The sequence below is a fragment of the Microtus oregoni genome, unplaced genomic scaffold (assembly GCF_018167655.1).
Source record: "Microtus oregoni isolate MIOR12 unplaced genomic scaffold, Mior012 000002F_ref0000024, whole genome shotgun sequence".
NCBI lineage: Eukaryota > Metazoa > Chordata > Mammalia > Rodentia > Cricetidae > Microtus > Microtus oregoni.
In genome coordinates, this window is record NW_024543061.1 from 873677 (window position 1) to 886598 (window position 12922).

Below are 12922 nucleotides of genomic sequence, written 5' to 3' on the forward strand. Positions count from 1 at the left end.
TGCGGGTCCCACAACCTCCCAGCGGCGGGTCCCACCACCTCACGACTACCTGACTACCTCTCGGTTACCTCCTCAGTCCTAGGTCCCTCCCGCACCCTCCTGATCCTCTCCTAACCGCGGGTCCCGCCCCCTCCCGGTCACCTCCTGGCTGCGAGTCCCGCCCCCTCCCCGCCCCCCCTCCCGGTCACCTCTCGGGCCCCTCCCGTCCCGACGTCGCCCCGCCCTCTCCGCACCCGCCGCGCCCCGCCCCGCTGCCGCCGCCACCATTGGCCGGGCGGGAAGTCGTTCTCCCTGCTCATTCTGCGGCCGCGGGAGTGCGGGGAAACTTCATTAATACTGTGACGCCGGAGGCCGGGGTGGCCCGAGCTGACGGAGGGCTGCGATCGCCGGGGTTGGCGCTGAGAACCGGGCGTGCGGGTGCCGGCTATCTCTGGGGCACCGAGGCGGCCGCGCCCGCGGGGGAGGGGAGCTGGGTTGCCCGCAGCTCCCTGTCGCGGAGGCGCCTCTCCGCCCCGGCTCGGACGCGGGCCGCCGGTGACCTCCCTGCGTGAACAGCGGCGCGGCGACAGGGGAATTCGCGTTGCGGCTGCACGCGGGCTCCTCCCACCCAGCTGGCGGGCGGAGCTCCGAGACCCGGTCTCTGGTGCAGGCGTGCTGCGGCCGACCCGACGGCTGGATCGAGGAGCAGGTGTGTGAACCGAAGGGCTGAACCTGGGGAGACGCGCCCCGGGGGCTGCCGTGAGCGTGTGCAGCCCGGGCCCCCCAGGACGAGGGTTTGGACTTCGCTGTTCCAGGCTGGTTTCTGATTCTATATTACTTTAGAGTTCACATCGGCCTCATTAGGAAGTACATTAAATTCTTACTTAAGACGTCTAGGATTTTGCTGGGATTTATCTCATCCGGGGAGCTTTGGGGGAGGACGATTCAAATGATATCTTCCATTTTTATGTGCCTTTTGGCTCTTTCCACAAATAGGGAGCTATTTCTAGACCCTTTCATTTGATAATTTGATAAAGTGAACTGATTTTTAGCTTTAGACTGGAAAGAAAGGAAAGTCAAACGAGGATTAGCCTTTTTAGATGCGGCGAGAGCAATCTGGTACATTCAGAGGCATATTACAGTGCGGCTCTTTTTGGTATTTTCTTTTCTTGGAGAAGGAAAGCTTTATAAATCAGAAAAGCAAAATTAGGTGGATTATATACTCCAGTTTTGACCCCATTGGAGAAGTTAAGCTGCAGGAATCAGATTATATGCAAAACTCTGTTGTCATGAGCAAAATAGAAGCATGGCTCACTACTACCCAGTTGGACTTGTTCAGTAAGTAGTTGTCGATCATTGTGTTAAAGAAGAAATAGGAGTCCAAAAATGTTCCAGACAGTGTTGGAGAAGTCTTTGGGTATTGCATTTCATGCTGCGGGACACATTTGAATCTCTTAAGATTAGGATAATCACTTAAAGACATTGTTGTCAATAATGAAAGTAGCACCCCTGCTGGAGACAAAAGATGGCTCTGCACCAGTTTCAGAAATAAAAGTGGTGGTCTCCTAATCTGACGGAAGAGGTAGAAATGATGGCCAAAACTCATGCAGGACCACAGACTGTGTGGTGACTCAGACCAGAATAGCTGCTAGATGCGGGACCTTAACACGTCTTCATGCTTCCCTTTTGCTTTATTTGGGTGACTGGAGGTGCCAGTCTGGGACTTCTTGTATTGCACGTAGAGGATATAGTAACAGGGAGAGACGAAAGTAGAGTGTACTGTAGCAGTTGCAGTAAGGTAGCTCGGGAAAGCAAACGAACAGCAAAACTGAATTATTTTTCTGTAATTTCTGTCCAGTCTAAATGGGAGATGACTTGAAAATATTTTTACTGCTTCTATTAAATGGCCAGAATTTTATAAGGTCCTCTTTATGGCTTTAGTTCACGTAAAGATGCTTAACTTCATCAAGGTTGGTTTGAGGCTATCTTAACCAAACCCCTCCCTTGAGATACACTGGGGAACATTACATCTCTAGTGGTTAATGTATTCTTATTTTCAGAGGTTTACTCTTACCTTTCTTTTGGAAATGGAGTTGTGCTATATGGTGTAGACTGGCTTCTAATTTACGATAGTTCAAGTATGTGTTGAACTCAGTAATCCTCCTGCGTTGGCCTCGTAAGTACTGAGATTACAGGTGTGCACTCCAGGTCTGTGTAGACTACATATTTTAAGCACTTTGCAGAGTCCTGTTCTTTATTTTTTTATTTTTATTTTTAACATAACACCCTGTGCTGAGATTGGATGTTCTGGCTTCTAGTCCAAATGCCTAATGTATGATTAGGGGTGAGTTAACTTAAGCCCTCTGAGCCTTAGTTTTTTTCTCTGGTCATGTAAATGGGAAAACTATCTAACCCACAGAGCTGGTGAAGGCTCTGACCAATCTAGCTGCTTGGTCAGGGACAGTAACACATCTTCCTGCTTCCCTTTACTTTGAGGCAGTGAAGAGACAAGGTGAGTCCAGAAAGTGGGGACCTTGTTTCTGGGCTGTGCTTCATCAGCTTCTTGTTCCTCTCTTCTCCTTGTTCTTCCCCCCTACCCCTTCATTATAAGCCAGGGTTTCATGTGCCTGAGGCTGGCCTTGAACTCGCTCTGTAGCTGGTGCCAACCTAAAACCGATCCTCCTGCGTCCTTGCTCTTGAGTCCTGGATTACCGGCCGTGCGCCTTGCTTTGCAGCCACTTAACCACTCTGTCCAGAAGCTCAGCTGCCATTTCTGAATGGATTGGTAAGCCTTGGACGTAAGGTGGTCCCTTTGACAATACAACCCTGCTCTCTTTGACATTTAAAACATTCAGAAATGATACTTGCTGGTGCTAAGGGTGTGTGTTTCTGTGTGAGTGAGCTGGTTTTATCATGAGTCAGGATTGTGGAGGACAGTCTGGTTAATTCTATGGAGACTTGTTCACTCCTCCTCTTCCTCCGGCTGGCCTACGTTCTGGTTGTATAATCACTGATGATTTAGCGAATATGAGCTCACTTATTGCACACACCTGTGTCCTTTTACATTTTCCTTTGAAGTGTTTTTTTAGCAAATATTAATGTACATAATAATTTATATGTAATAATGGTTTTGTTTTCAAATTTTTAAAGATTTATAATGTATTTTGATCATATACAGCGTTGTCTTTAAACTCATATTAACAAAATTCGAGTGAATTGCTTTTGTGGCTTGGTTTCCTTTTGTTTGGGACACAGCTTGGTGTCATGTTAAAGAGTATGGCTTGTAGTCTAGTAGAGGAAGTTTGAATTCTGCCTTTTGACTTAGGAAGTTTCTATTTCAGCTACTTATTTACATGTTCTTGGGCAAGTGATTTAATCTTGCTAATCTTGAGGTTTCTAAAGTGGTTTTGCCAACTTACCCTCCCACCAGCTGTGCATAATAAGACTTCTGGCTGTTCTAGAGCCTTGACTTGACAGAGGGTAAATTAAATAAAGTGTTTAGATCTAGACCCAGGGCTAGTTCTGCAGCCACAGCGAGCGTTGTTGTTCCTTTGCTCAGAGATTATTTTTGAGCCCTGTCCTAGTTAGGATACTGTTGATGTGACGAAACACCGTGGCCAAAAGCAATGGGAGGAGGACAGGGTTTGTTTGGCTTATGCTTCCCCATCACAGTTCATTTTCAGAGGAAGTCAGTACAGGAACTCAAACAGGGCAGGAACCTAGAGGCAGGAGCAGATGCAGAGGCCGTGGGGACTGTTGCTTTGTGACTTGTTCAGCCTGCTTTCTCATGGCATCCAGGACCAGTTGTCCATAGTGGCACCATCTACAATGAGCTGTTCCCTTCCCCATCAGTCACTAATTGAGAAAATGCCGTACAGGCTCGCCTACAGCCTGATCTTATGAAGGTATTTTCTTAACTGAGGCTCCCCTTGTGTCAGGCTGACATAAAACTGTCCAGCACGAGCACCTGTTATGTACAGGACAACAGTCTGGTCTCAGAAACTGGAGAAATGAACAAGAAAGAGTCTCAGCCTTGGAGCTTCCCTGGAAAGCCGGAATTCTATTCTCTCAATTGTAGCATATTTGTGTGTTTGCTGTGTCTCTGTCCCTGTCAGTCTGTCTGGTTGTCTGTCTCTGCCCTGTGGTGTGTGTGTGTGTATGTGTATGATGATTTACACCTCTCCCAGGGAAGCTAGGGCAGGATGATTGTTTTGGGTTTGCAGCTAACCTGGACTACATGCAAGACTCAGGAATAGAACAATAGAGAAGATCTAGATCATCTAGTTCGATCCCCAGTACTAAAAAAACCAAATAACAAAAAACCCACCATTTTCCAGCTGTGGTAGTTCGTGCCTTTAATTTTCATACTCGGGAGGCTGAGGCAGGAGAACTAACATGAGCTTGAGGCCAGTCTGACCCATATATTGAGTGCCAGGCCAGCCTGGGCTTAATGAGTTAGATTCTTACTGATTTAGACAGTCTGGCGGTAGGCCTGGGACTAAAGTCCCTGAACTGTGCAGTGTTCATATCTCCATCGACACTAGCGAATGCCAACTTGTTTTCCATTCCAGCATGGGCCACAGAGCGACCCTGTCTCAAAAAGCAAAATAAAATACAAATTCCAGTTATGCTATCACACACCTGTAATTCTAGGGCCTCTGGTAGTTTGCATATGAAAAGCCAATGCCTCTGAACAGTCTGGTGGCACCAGACTCATTTTGTAAAACTGTAGCCATTTGTGTGCTTGTGTTTCTGTGCACATATGTGTACGTGTACACTTTCAATGAATGGAAAAGGAAAAGCCTGCTTACCCAAGCAGGGGATCCTGCTCTGCTCTGTTTAGTGATAGTGTCATTGTAGAAGGCATTCCCTTTCGTTCTGCTGAAACACAGGGGTCCATTTGAAATGGAGAAATACATAGAAATAGAGACTCAATCAGCCACATCCAGCATGGAAAACATAACTGTGCACAGGTTAAAACTGGAAAGTGTAGCTTTCCAAGATCAGGATTCAGTTCACTGTGCTCTTGCCTTCTACTGAGAATAGGAGACATTACAGGTGGACTCAGCTTGGATGCTCCATAGAGGTTGTTTGTCTGTTTGGGCTCAGGGTGCTGAGGGGGGCTCTAGGAAGTGGAAGACGCCTTACCAGTGCTTTTTCTAAATTGTGAAATATTTGTATTGTAAAGCAAAACAGGTGATGTGTATGTTGAGAAATGTAAGAACAGAAGGAAAAATTGTGATTCCTTTGGTAACTCAAAACTGTTTCTGAGACTCAGTGTTAGTTTAACTTCTATACAGTATTCTATTTGATGCATGTGGTATAGTTTGTTTCCTTTGAGACAGGTCTCACGAAGTCCACACTGGCTCCTCATCCTCTGCCTCTCTAGATGGTGAGCTTACCTTTTCGCCATCACACAACGCATCCCTGTCTCTGCCCTGAGCATCCTCTCAAGGGATGCTTTATAGGTATTTACTACCATACTTGACTCCCCACCCCTGCGTTTCTAATAATTATAAAATTGTTATCCATGTATCGTGATGCCTAGATTAATGTATTTCTCACTGCATTGTATAGTAAGGTGGCCGGTAGCCAATGTGCTCACATATATTAAAATGAAAATCAAATAGTGTTATAGTATTGAAATGTCAGGTCTTCCGTTTTATTACCCATACTTTGAATGTACAGCCACTGTAGCGGACAGTGCCAGCACACAGCATTTCAGCACTGCTGCAAGTTCCAAGTTTTTAGCTTTTACTGTCTCTGCCTCTCTGCGTTTGCAGGAAGACCATAGATTCTTAATGAGTTAGACAGTCTGGCCCGAGGCTCAGGAATAAAATGAATGTGCTGTGCACTATTCGTGTCTCCGTATCGTCGCTGAAAAATGCCACCTTGTTTTCCAAAGTACTAATGGCAGTTCACACTCACTAGCTGTGAGTCAGTGCTCTGGCTGTTCTGGTGTTACCAGACCTTCTTCCAATTCTCGCCAGGCTGGCTGGGTGTCTTGTGAAGTCAGCCCACAGCTCCCCCAGAGAGCCTCTCATTCATCCGGCTTCACAAAGCCTGGTGCCAGATAGTGAAGGAGGCATCATGGTGAGAAGGCGATGGGCTGGAGCACAGATGCTTTGTCTGATGGCTGAAAGGGGCAGAGGGCCCAGGTCCACTAAAGTAAAGGATAAGGAAGACGCAGAAAGGGAGTGTGGATGTCTTGTTGAACATCTGCTTGCCTTTTATGCTGCTCTTGCTGGTAGCAAACATTTTAATAATAAAGCATGTCATTGGGATGAATTTTGTTACTGGCATTTTTTGAGTTTTGTCTCAGTTTATTTGGAGCTTGGATTTGGGGCATACCTGCAACACACCGAAGCCTGCACACGGCCTTTCCTGCATATATAGCACCATTCGTGTATCCACCGCTGAGCGTATTTTAAAGGGAGTCTATCATTATTTTAAGTGAGGTTACAAGTCCTTTCTGAATATTATTTAGGCGCCTCTGACTTTCAGAGGAGTAGGAGTCAGTTATGAGACTGCTGTGGACATGATGTTAAGACCGTCGAGATGGAGGTTGCTGGTCTGTATTCAGTGCACTCCCTAGGACTGGTGCAGAGAGAGATGTCTGCCTTTTCTATCCAGATTCTAAAGAATCCCCGGAAAGCTCCCTGGTAGCCTCAGGTGCCCTGATGAAACGACGCTGTGTTGGCAGCTTTGCTTTGCTCTGGTGCAGGCTTGGCAGGACGTGGCTGATGTTGGTCCCAGCCAAGGAGATGAGGAGTGACACCTCAGTCTCTTCTGCAGCTGTCCTATCTGCAGAGGCTGAAAGCGGAGGACTAGGCCATTTGATGGTCACCCAGGGCAGGACTGACCCTTTCCACACACATCTCCATAGAGCTCTGTTATTCCCCCACTTTGGAGAGAAAGGAAAGAGACCCTGGCCTCTGCGCTTCCTCCTCCAGGCTTCCCAGCAGGAGTGTGGTTAACTCCGAACTTGAGCTGAGTTGACTCATGTGGCCGTTCTGGTGTCAGTCTTTTACCAAGACTAGATGAAGAAAAGGAGACTGTGTCATGTGTGACCCCCGGGGAAAGTTGTTCTTTGAAAATCATCCTGCTTTTGTTTTGTGATGGAGGAAGTGAAGGCTGGGCGGGAGGTGTAGGACAGGGGACTAGCTCTTCTCTCTTCTCTCACGGATTCTCTAATTGTATATTTTGAAAGGAAATGAAAGAATCTTCCCTAAGAGCGAAGGAGAGGTAATGAATGTAGAAAAATGAATGAGAGAAATTGGGATATCAAAATGCTCACTGATGCACAGACTGTGGCTAAGCTAAGTTCATGGACATTGGCAGCATCCAGCTTTAGGGGTTCAGCTAGAACATGCCTGTAAATGAAAGCTGAATTAATGGTTGTGGGGGCGTGGTCCTCCCCCTTTTGGGACAGTGTCTCACTGTGTTACCCAGGGTCGCCTTAAACTCACGATCCTTCTGCTTCAGCCTCCCAAATGCTGGGATTTGCAGGCATGCATCATCATGCCCAATTACCTGGCCTCTTTTTAACACCCTGAACTTCTTTCCGGAAAGCTGGGTAATTTTACTGCCCCCTGCCGCCATTTTGAGACATTGTGATGACCCCAACCATATTCCCTATTAGGAAATAACTCACCTACAGCGATGTCTCTTGATTGTGGCTACTGTTTAATTCTCTTGGCAAGATTTTACTTGACTATTTGAAGATGTCTTTAATTCAAGGGAGGTGAAGTTTCGAAGTTTTCATGTTCATTTATTGTTTTCATCCTAAAATGACTCTACTAGTCAGCCAAAGGTCATGCTTTAGGCTGTTTCTGTAGGATTATACTCCCCCAGAGGACTGAGAATTCAGCTGGGTCTCAAACACAAACTCCTCCAAAGTTGATTGACTCAGGATACCAGCACAGTAATGAAGGGAGATGCCATGCAGGTTGGGATGCATGGCCCCTGTTGAGCAACAATTTTTTATCACTGTTGTAGAATTGGCCCTGGTGGAAAAAAATAATTAGTCGCTTGTTAATCATGGAACCCAAGCAAGACAAATGGCTGGGTGAATTTAGTGTCTGGTGTGAGGGAGTCCTATCTGCTCCCCTACACCACTACCCCATTAGGAAGTAATTCTTCAGTACATTCCATAGATTGACTGTTGATCAGGGTGTTCATTTTTGCAGACAGTTCTGGGGACTTTTGGGAATGCTGGACATGCAGTAGTCCATCCTAGGCTCCTTATTGGAAGGTCTAGAGTGTGGAGTCTGAATTCAAACCCCTACTGTGCTGCGTTGTGTGTGGTCCTATAATTACTTTCTCTAGCGCTCTGTCTCAGTCTTTTCCCTTCGTGTGTGTGTGTGTGTGTGTGTGTGTGTGTGTGTAGAGTGTAGAGTCTGAATTCAACCCTACTGTGCTGCGGTGTGTGTGTGTGTGTGTGTTGTATGTGTGTGTGTCTAGAGTGTGGAGTCTGAATTCAACCCTACTGTGCTGCGGTGTGTGTGGTCCTATAATTACTTTCCTTAGCTCTCTGTCTCAGTCTTTTCCCTTCGTGTGTGTGTGTGTGTGTGTGTGTGTGTGTGTAGAGTGTAGAGTCTGAATTCAACCCTACTGTGCTGCGGTGTGTGTGGTCCTATAATTACTTTCCTTAGCTCTCTGTCTCAGTTTCTTTTCCCTTTGTGTGTGTGTGTGTGTGTGTGTATTATGTACTAATACCTATGACTTTGACTCAGAATAAGCTCAAATTAAGTCTTACCTCTTGATGTTCTTAATGATGTGGTTATTTTCAGTCAGGATCTCTTTTATTACAAGTAAAAGAAACCTAATTTAAACAAAAGTAGGTGCCAGGAACAACAGACTAAAAACACACACACACACACACACACTTATCTGATTGTAAATAATAGTTGATTCTTATAACTTCCAATAATCACATTTTATAAAGCTGCTGTTGTGAACAGCACATTAGTGACTCATGGAAGTCTTCCTTCCAGGCAGATACAGAAGGGGCACAGTGTTTGCGTCACCACTGTGTAATCTTGCTTTATGTATGCTAGTTAGTATATACTAGAACTAGCTATGCATCTCTGTCTGCATGAGTTGAGGAAGGTTTCCTGCTTTCTTGCTCTGGGTAAATGCTATATTTACACTTTAACTGAAAGCCCCGTCAGTGCTCCCCGTGTGAATACCCGACACAGCCGCTTTCCCGCCGTTTCTGCCATTGTTTTGCACTCCAGATATTTTTACGGCAGCTTTTGCAGGTGGATGATGTAAAGATTCAAGAAGTTTCCTCTTCTTTTTTCTTTTTTTGTTACTGATAGTAAATGAATCACAAATTACATTTTAATTTATTCTTGGAGAAAACTCACCTAAGACACACGTTTTCTTCGCGTAGCAGCCTTCTGCACCCAGTATCACGACAAGGCACTTCAGCCTGAGGGACGTTTTGAACAGCAGAATCTCTGACCTGTCCAGGCCATGCCATCCGCTCTCTACAGGAAGAATACCTGCTAACTTCTGAGCGGGACCTCTACTCTGGTCCTCTTGATTGCAAGGGGAGTCATCTCTAGCCCCAGACACATTTTCTTATATTGGCTAATCCTGTAGTTGTAATCAAGTATGACTAGTTCTGTGCTCAGAGGGCAGGTTTAGTTTAAACTTTACACGATATTTTGGATACTGACTACAGTGTAGTCCTTCCAAGAGTATTTTATGTTGTGGTATTGTGGGTGACACGTTACTCACGTGGCGGAGTGGATATGTGTGGACGTTGCTGTTGATCTTAGATGGGGAGCATGGCTCTGCTGCCTCCAGCTGTGCAGCATGGGTGTTCTTGAGCTCTGCGAGGGATGCTTTATCCAAACATTGTTACGGATGATGACAGGAGGTAATAATAAGTTGTGTATGATTACAGTGGCTGATAGATGATGTAGTATTGTGGTGTTAATACAGTTGTTGATAGGAGAGAGAAGACAAAACCTTAAAATATTAAAATGAAAGCAGTGAGTGTGAATTAGCATTTGAGCCAGGTGGGAAGTCCCATTATAAACACATGCTGTGGTCTTATTCTTGTACCCTCTCTGCCTGCTTTGTACTTTAGGTTTCTTTCCCCAGTCTTTGTAATTCATCAAAGAATAATTCTTTCTGGGTGGTGGTGGCACACACCTTTAATCCCAGCATTCAGGAGGACATCCAGGGCTACATAGAGAAACCCTGTCTAGGAAAACCAAAAAACCAAACCAAACTAAACCAAACCAGAAAACCGTAAAACTTAAGCTGAGTAATTTTTTAGTGTAGCATCTGATAGACACCATACCATATTAAACTCTGGGGAAGAAGCAATACTTTCTGGTTAAGACACTGAATTAAGCTCAGTTTTATACTTTCCAAAAATTCAAAGATTAAATTAAGATAGTGCAGTTGTGAAATTACATTTGAACCTCATTAGGGACACAGTACTGTATTGTCAAGGATTGAACCAATTGATTTCATTGGATTATAAACTGTAGTCATTGTTTTATGTTGAAGAAAGGAGTTGCCCATCTTAAGATCTGCGTCTGCACAGCAAGGCTGTCTGCTTTGTGCCCCTAGACCCTCAGATGTTAGCACAGTTCTTCCCATGGATTGGTTGGTGATGTGTTCTTGACATGTTGTGCCTAACCCTGTAATTCATAGCAAGACTGACATTTCCTTTTATTAAGTAGGACCCCTATAATGTGTGCAGTGCAGCTTAGATGTCCCCGTGCTTTCCTGAGAATCTGAAACTGACTTTCAGTAGGGGGAAATACAACTTTAACTAGATAGAAAAGAAAATTTAATTATTAAACATATATGAAAATTGAAATGTAACCTAAATGTCCCTAAGGCTGGTTTTTGGGAGATTTCCTTTCATATCCAAATAAAGTGATTTAAATAACAAACTATGCTAAGTAGGTGTCTCCTCGGGCAGGGAACAGTGTTTGAACCTGCATCTTATCATCATTTGCCTGACATTCCTGGTCCCCTCACGGTCTTCAGTCTTCACTCAGTTTTCAGGAAGTACTTTGGTTTTTTGTAACCCACTCACCCGCTGCCAATGTTCTGAATTTCCACATACTGGTAAAGACTTAGTCTAGGGATTTTTACTTTGACAGTTTGGGATTCGAGAAAATAATAGCAGGCAGCATGGAACCGAACATTGGGCATGACTCTTCTCAAATCCATTGCTTCCCACTCTGTACTGGCCAAGCGTGTGGCCAAGTGTGTGGCCAAGCGTGTGGCCATGTTACAGGCTTCAGTCTTCCCTCTTCCCCTGGCATCTTAAAAGAGGAGGACCCCCCTCCCCCACTTTGTGTTTCCAATGTTGGGTATTGAACCCAGAGTCTTGTATAGGTGCTAGGTAAGTTCTCTACCACTGGCCTGCCCTCATCCTTCTGCTCTTTATGACATGCTTGGGCTTTCCTACCTTCCTTTTCTAAATTCTAAACTTTTCTCTCACTGGGTGTTTTCTTCAGTGGGGAGTCACCTGCTTGACATTTCTAACTAGTGACAGTAAGAGCCAAAAGAAGAACTGCCACATCATTTTCCAGAGGGGGGGCATTATCCACTAGAGCAGCCCCACCCTTCCCCAGAGCAGCCCCACCCTTCCCCAGAGCAGCCCCACCCTTCTCTGGAGCAACCCCACCTTTCCCCAGAGCAGCCCCACCCTTCCCCAGAGCAGCTCCACCCTTCCCCAGAGTAGCTCCACCCTTCCCCAGAGCAGCCCCACCCTTCCCCAGAGCAGCTCCACCCTTCCCCAGAGCAGCCCCACCCTTCCCCAGAGCAGCTCCACCCTTCTCTAGAGCAACCCCACCCTTCCCCAGAGCAGCTCCACCCTTCTCTAGAGCAACCCCACCCTTCCCCAGAGCAGCCCCACCCTTCTCTAGAGCAGCTCCACCCTTCCCCAGAGCAGCCCCACCCTTCTCTAGAGCAACCCCACCCTTCCCCAGAGCAGCCCCACCCTTCTCTAGAGCAACCCCACCCTTCCCCAGAGCAGCCCCACCCTTCCCCAGAGCAGCTCCACCCTTCTCCAGAGCAGCCCCGCCCTTCCCCAGAGCAGCTCTACCCTTCTCTAGAGCAGCCCCGCCCTTCTCTAGAGCAACCCCACCCTTCCCCAGAGCAGCCTCGCCCTTCTCTAAAGCAGGCCCACCCTTCCCCAGAGCAGCCCCGCCCTTCTCTAGAGCAGCCCCACCCTTCTCTAGAGCAGCTCCACCCTTCTCTAGAGCAACCCCACCCTTCTCTAGAGCAACCCCACCCTTCCCCAGAGCAGCCCCGCCCTTCTCTAGAGCAGCTCCACCCTTCTCTAGAGCAGCCCTGCCCTTCTCTAAAGCAGGCCCACCATTTTGTGTTTCTCTTAGCAATAGGAGGACTCCACCTCATTTGGCCACCTGATGCTTATGAACTGGTAGAGAGGGAGGAGATTTTGGTTTTATTTGTTTGAAAAAGTGTGCTTTTGTGGGTACATATTTTTAAAACTTAGAGATCTAGTGTCTGCAGTAGTCAGCCAGTCAAAGTTGGTGTCCTGCTATATGGAAGAAGCCTGTGTTAGTCTGCAATCTCTGTTCAGGGTGTCAGCCATCTGAAGGCGTTGTTTGATGAGGAGGAAGAAGGTAGAGGAGTACCGGTGTCATAGGAAACAGGCCCAGGGGACGCAGTGCTGATTTCTGCAGAGGGCCTGCTTTCAGGTAGGAAGCATGACTCAAGTGTTGGTGATGGATGGGAGGCAAGCGCATAGTTTCCTCGTTCTTCACTGACTCAAGTGACAACATGCTGTGGATGGAGCTGGTAGTAGTAGGTCTATTTAACAGGATGGCTCATATAAAAGCAATTTTTTAAAAAGGCAGAGAGTGTGCAGAAGGAAGGACATTGAGAAAGTATGAGGTGAGCTCACCCCATCTCTGCCTAGTGGTGTGCAGAATGTCTG

The 12922-nt window shown here is 46.5% G+C and overlaps 1 protein-coding gene across 3 annotated transcripts in view; it reads left to right on the forward strand.

Annotated features, from left to right (window-relative positions):
* The first annotated feature begins 248 nt into the window (after window positions 1–248).
* Herc3 (HECT and RLD domain containing E3 ubiquitin protein ligase 3) overlaps window positions 249–12922 on the forward strand; it is a 99350-nt gene continuing 86676 nt past the window's right edge. For all 3 annotated transcript variants that reach the window (XM_041644687.1, XM_041644697.1, XM_041644703.1), the window contains exon 1: window positions 249–688. The gene's annotated coding sequence lies outside the window, so the exon portion shown is untranslated. The remainder of the gene's footprint in view (window positions 689–12922) is intronic.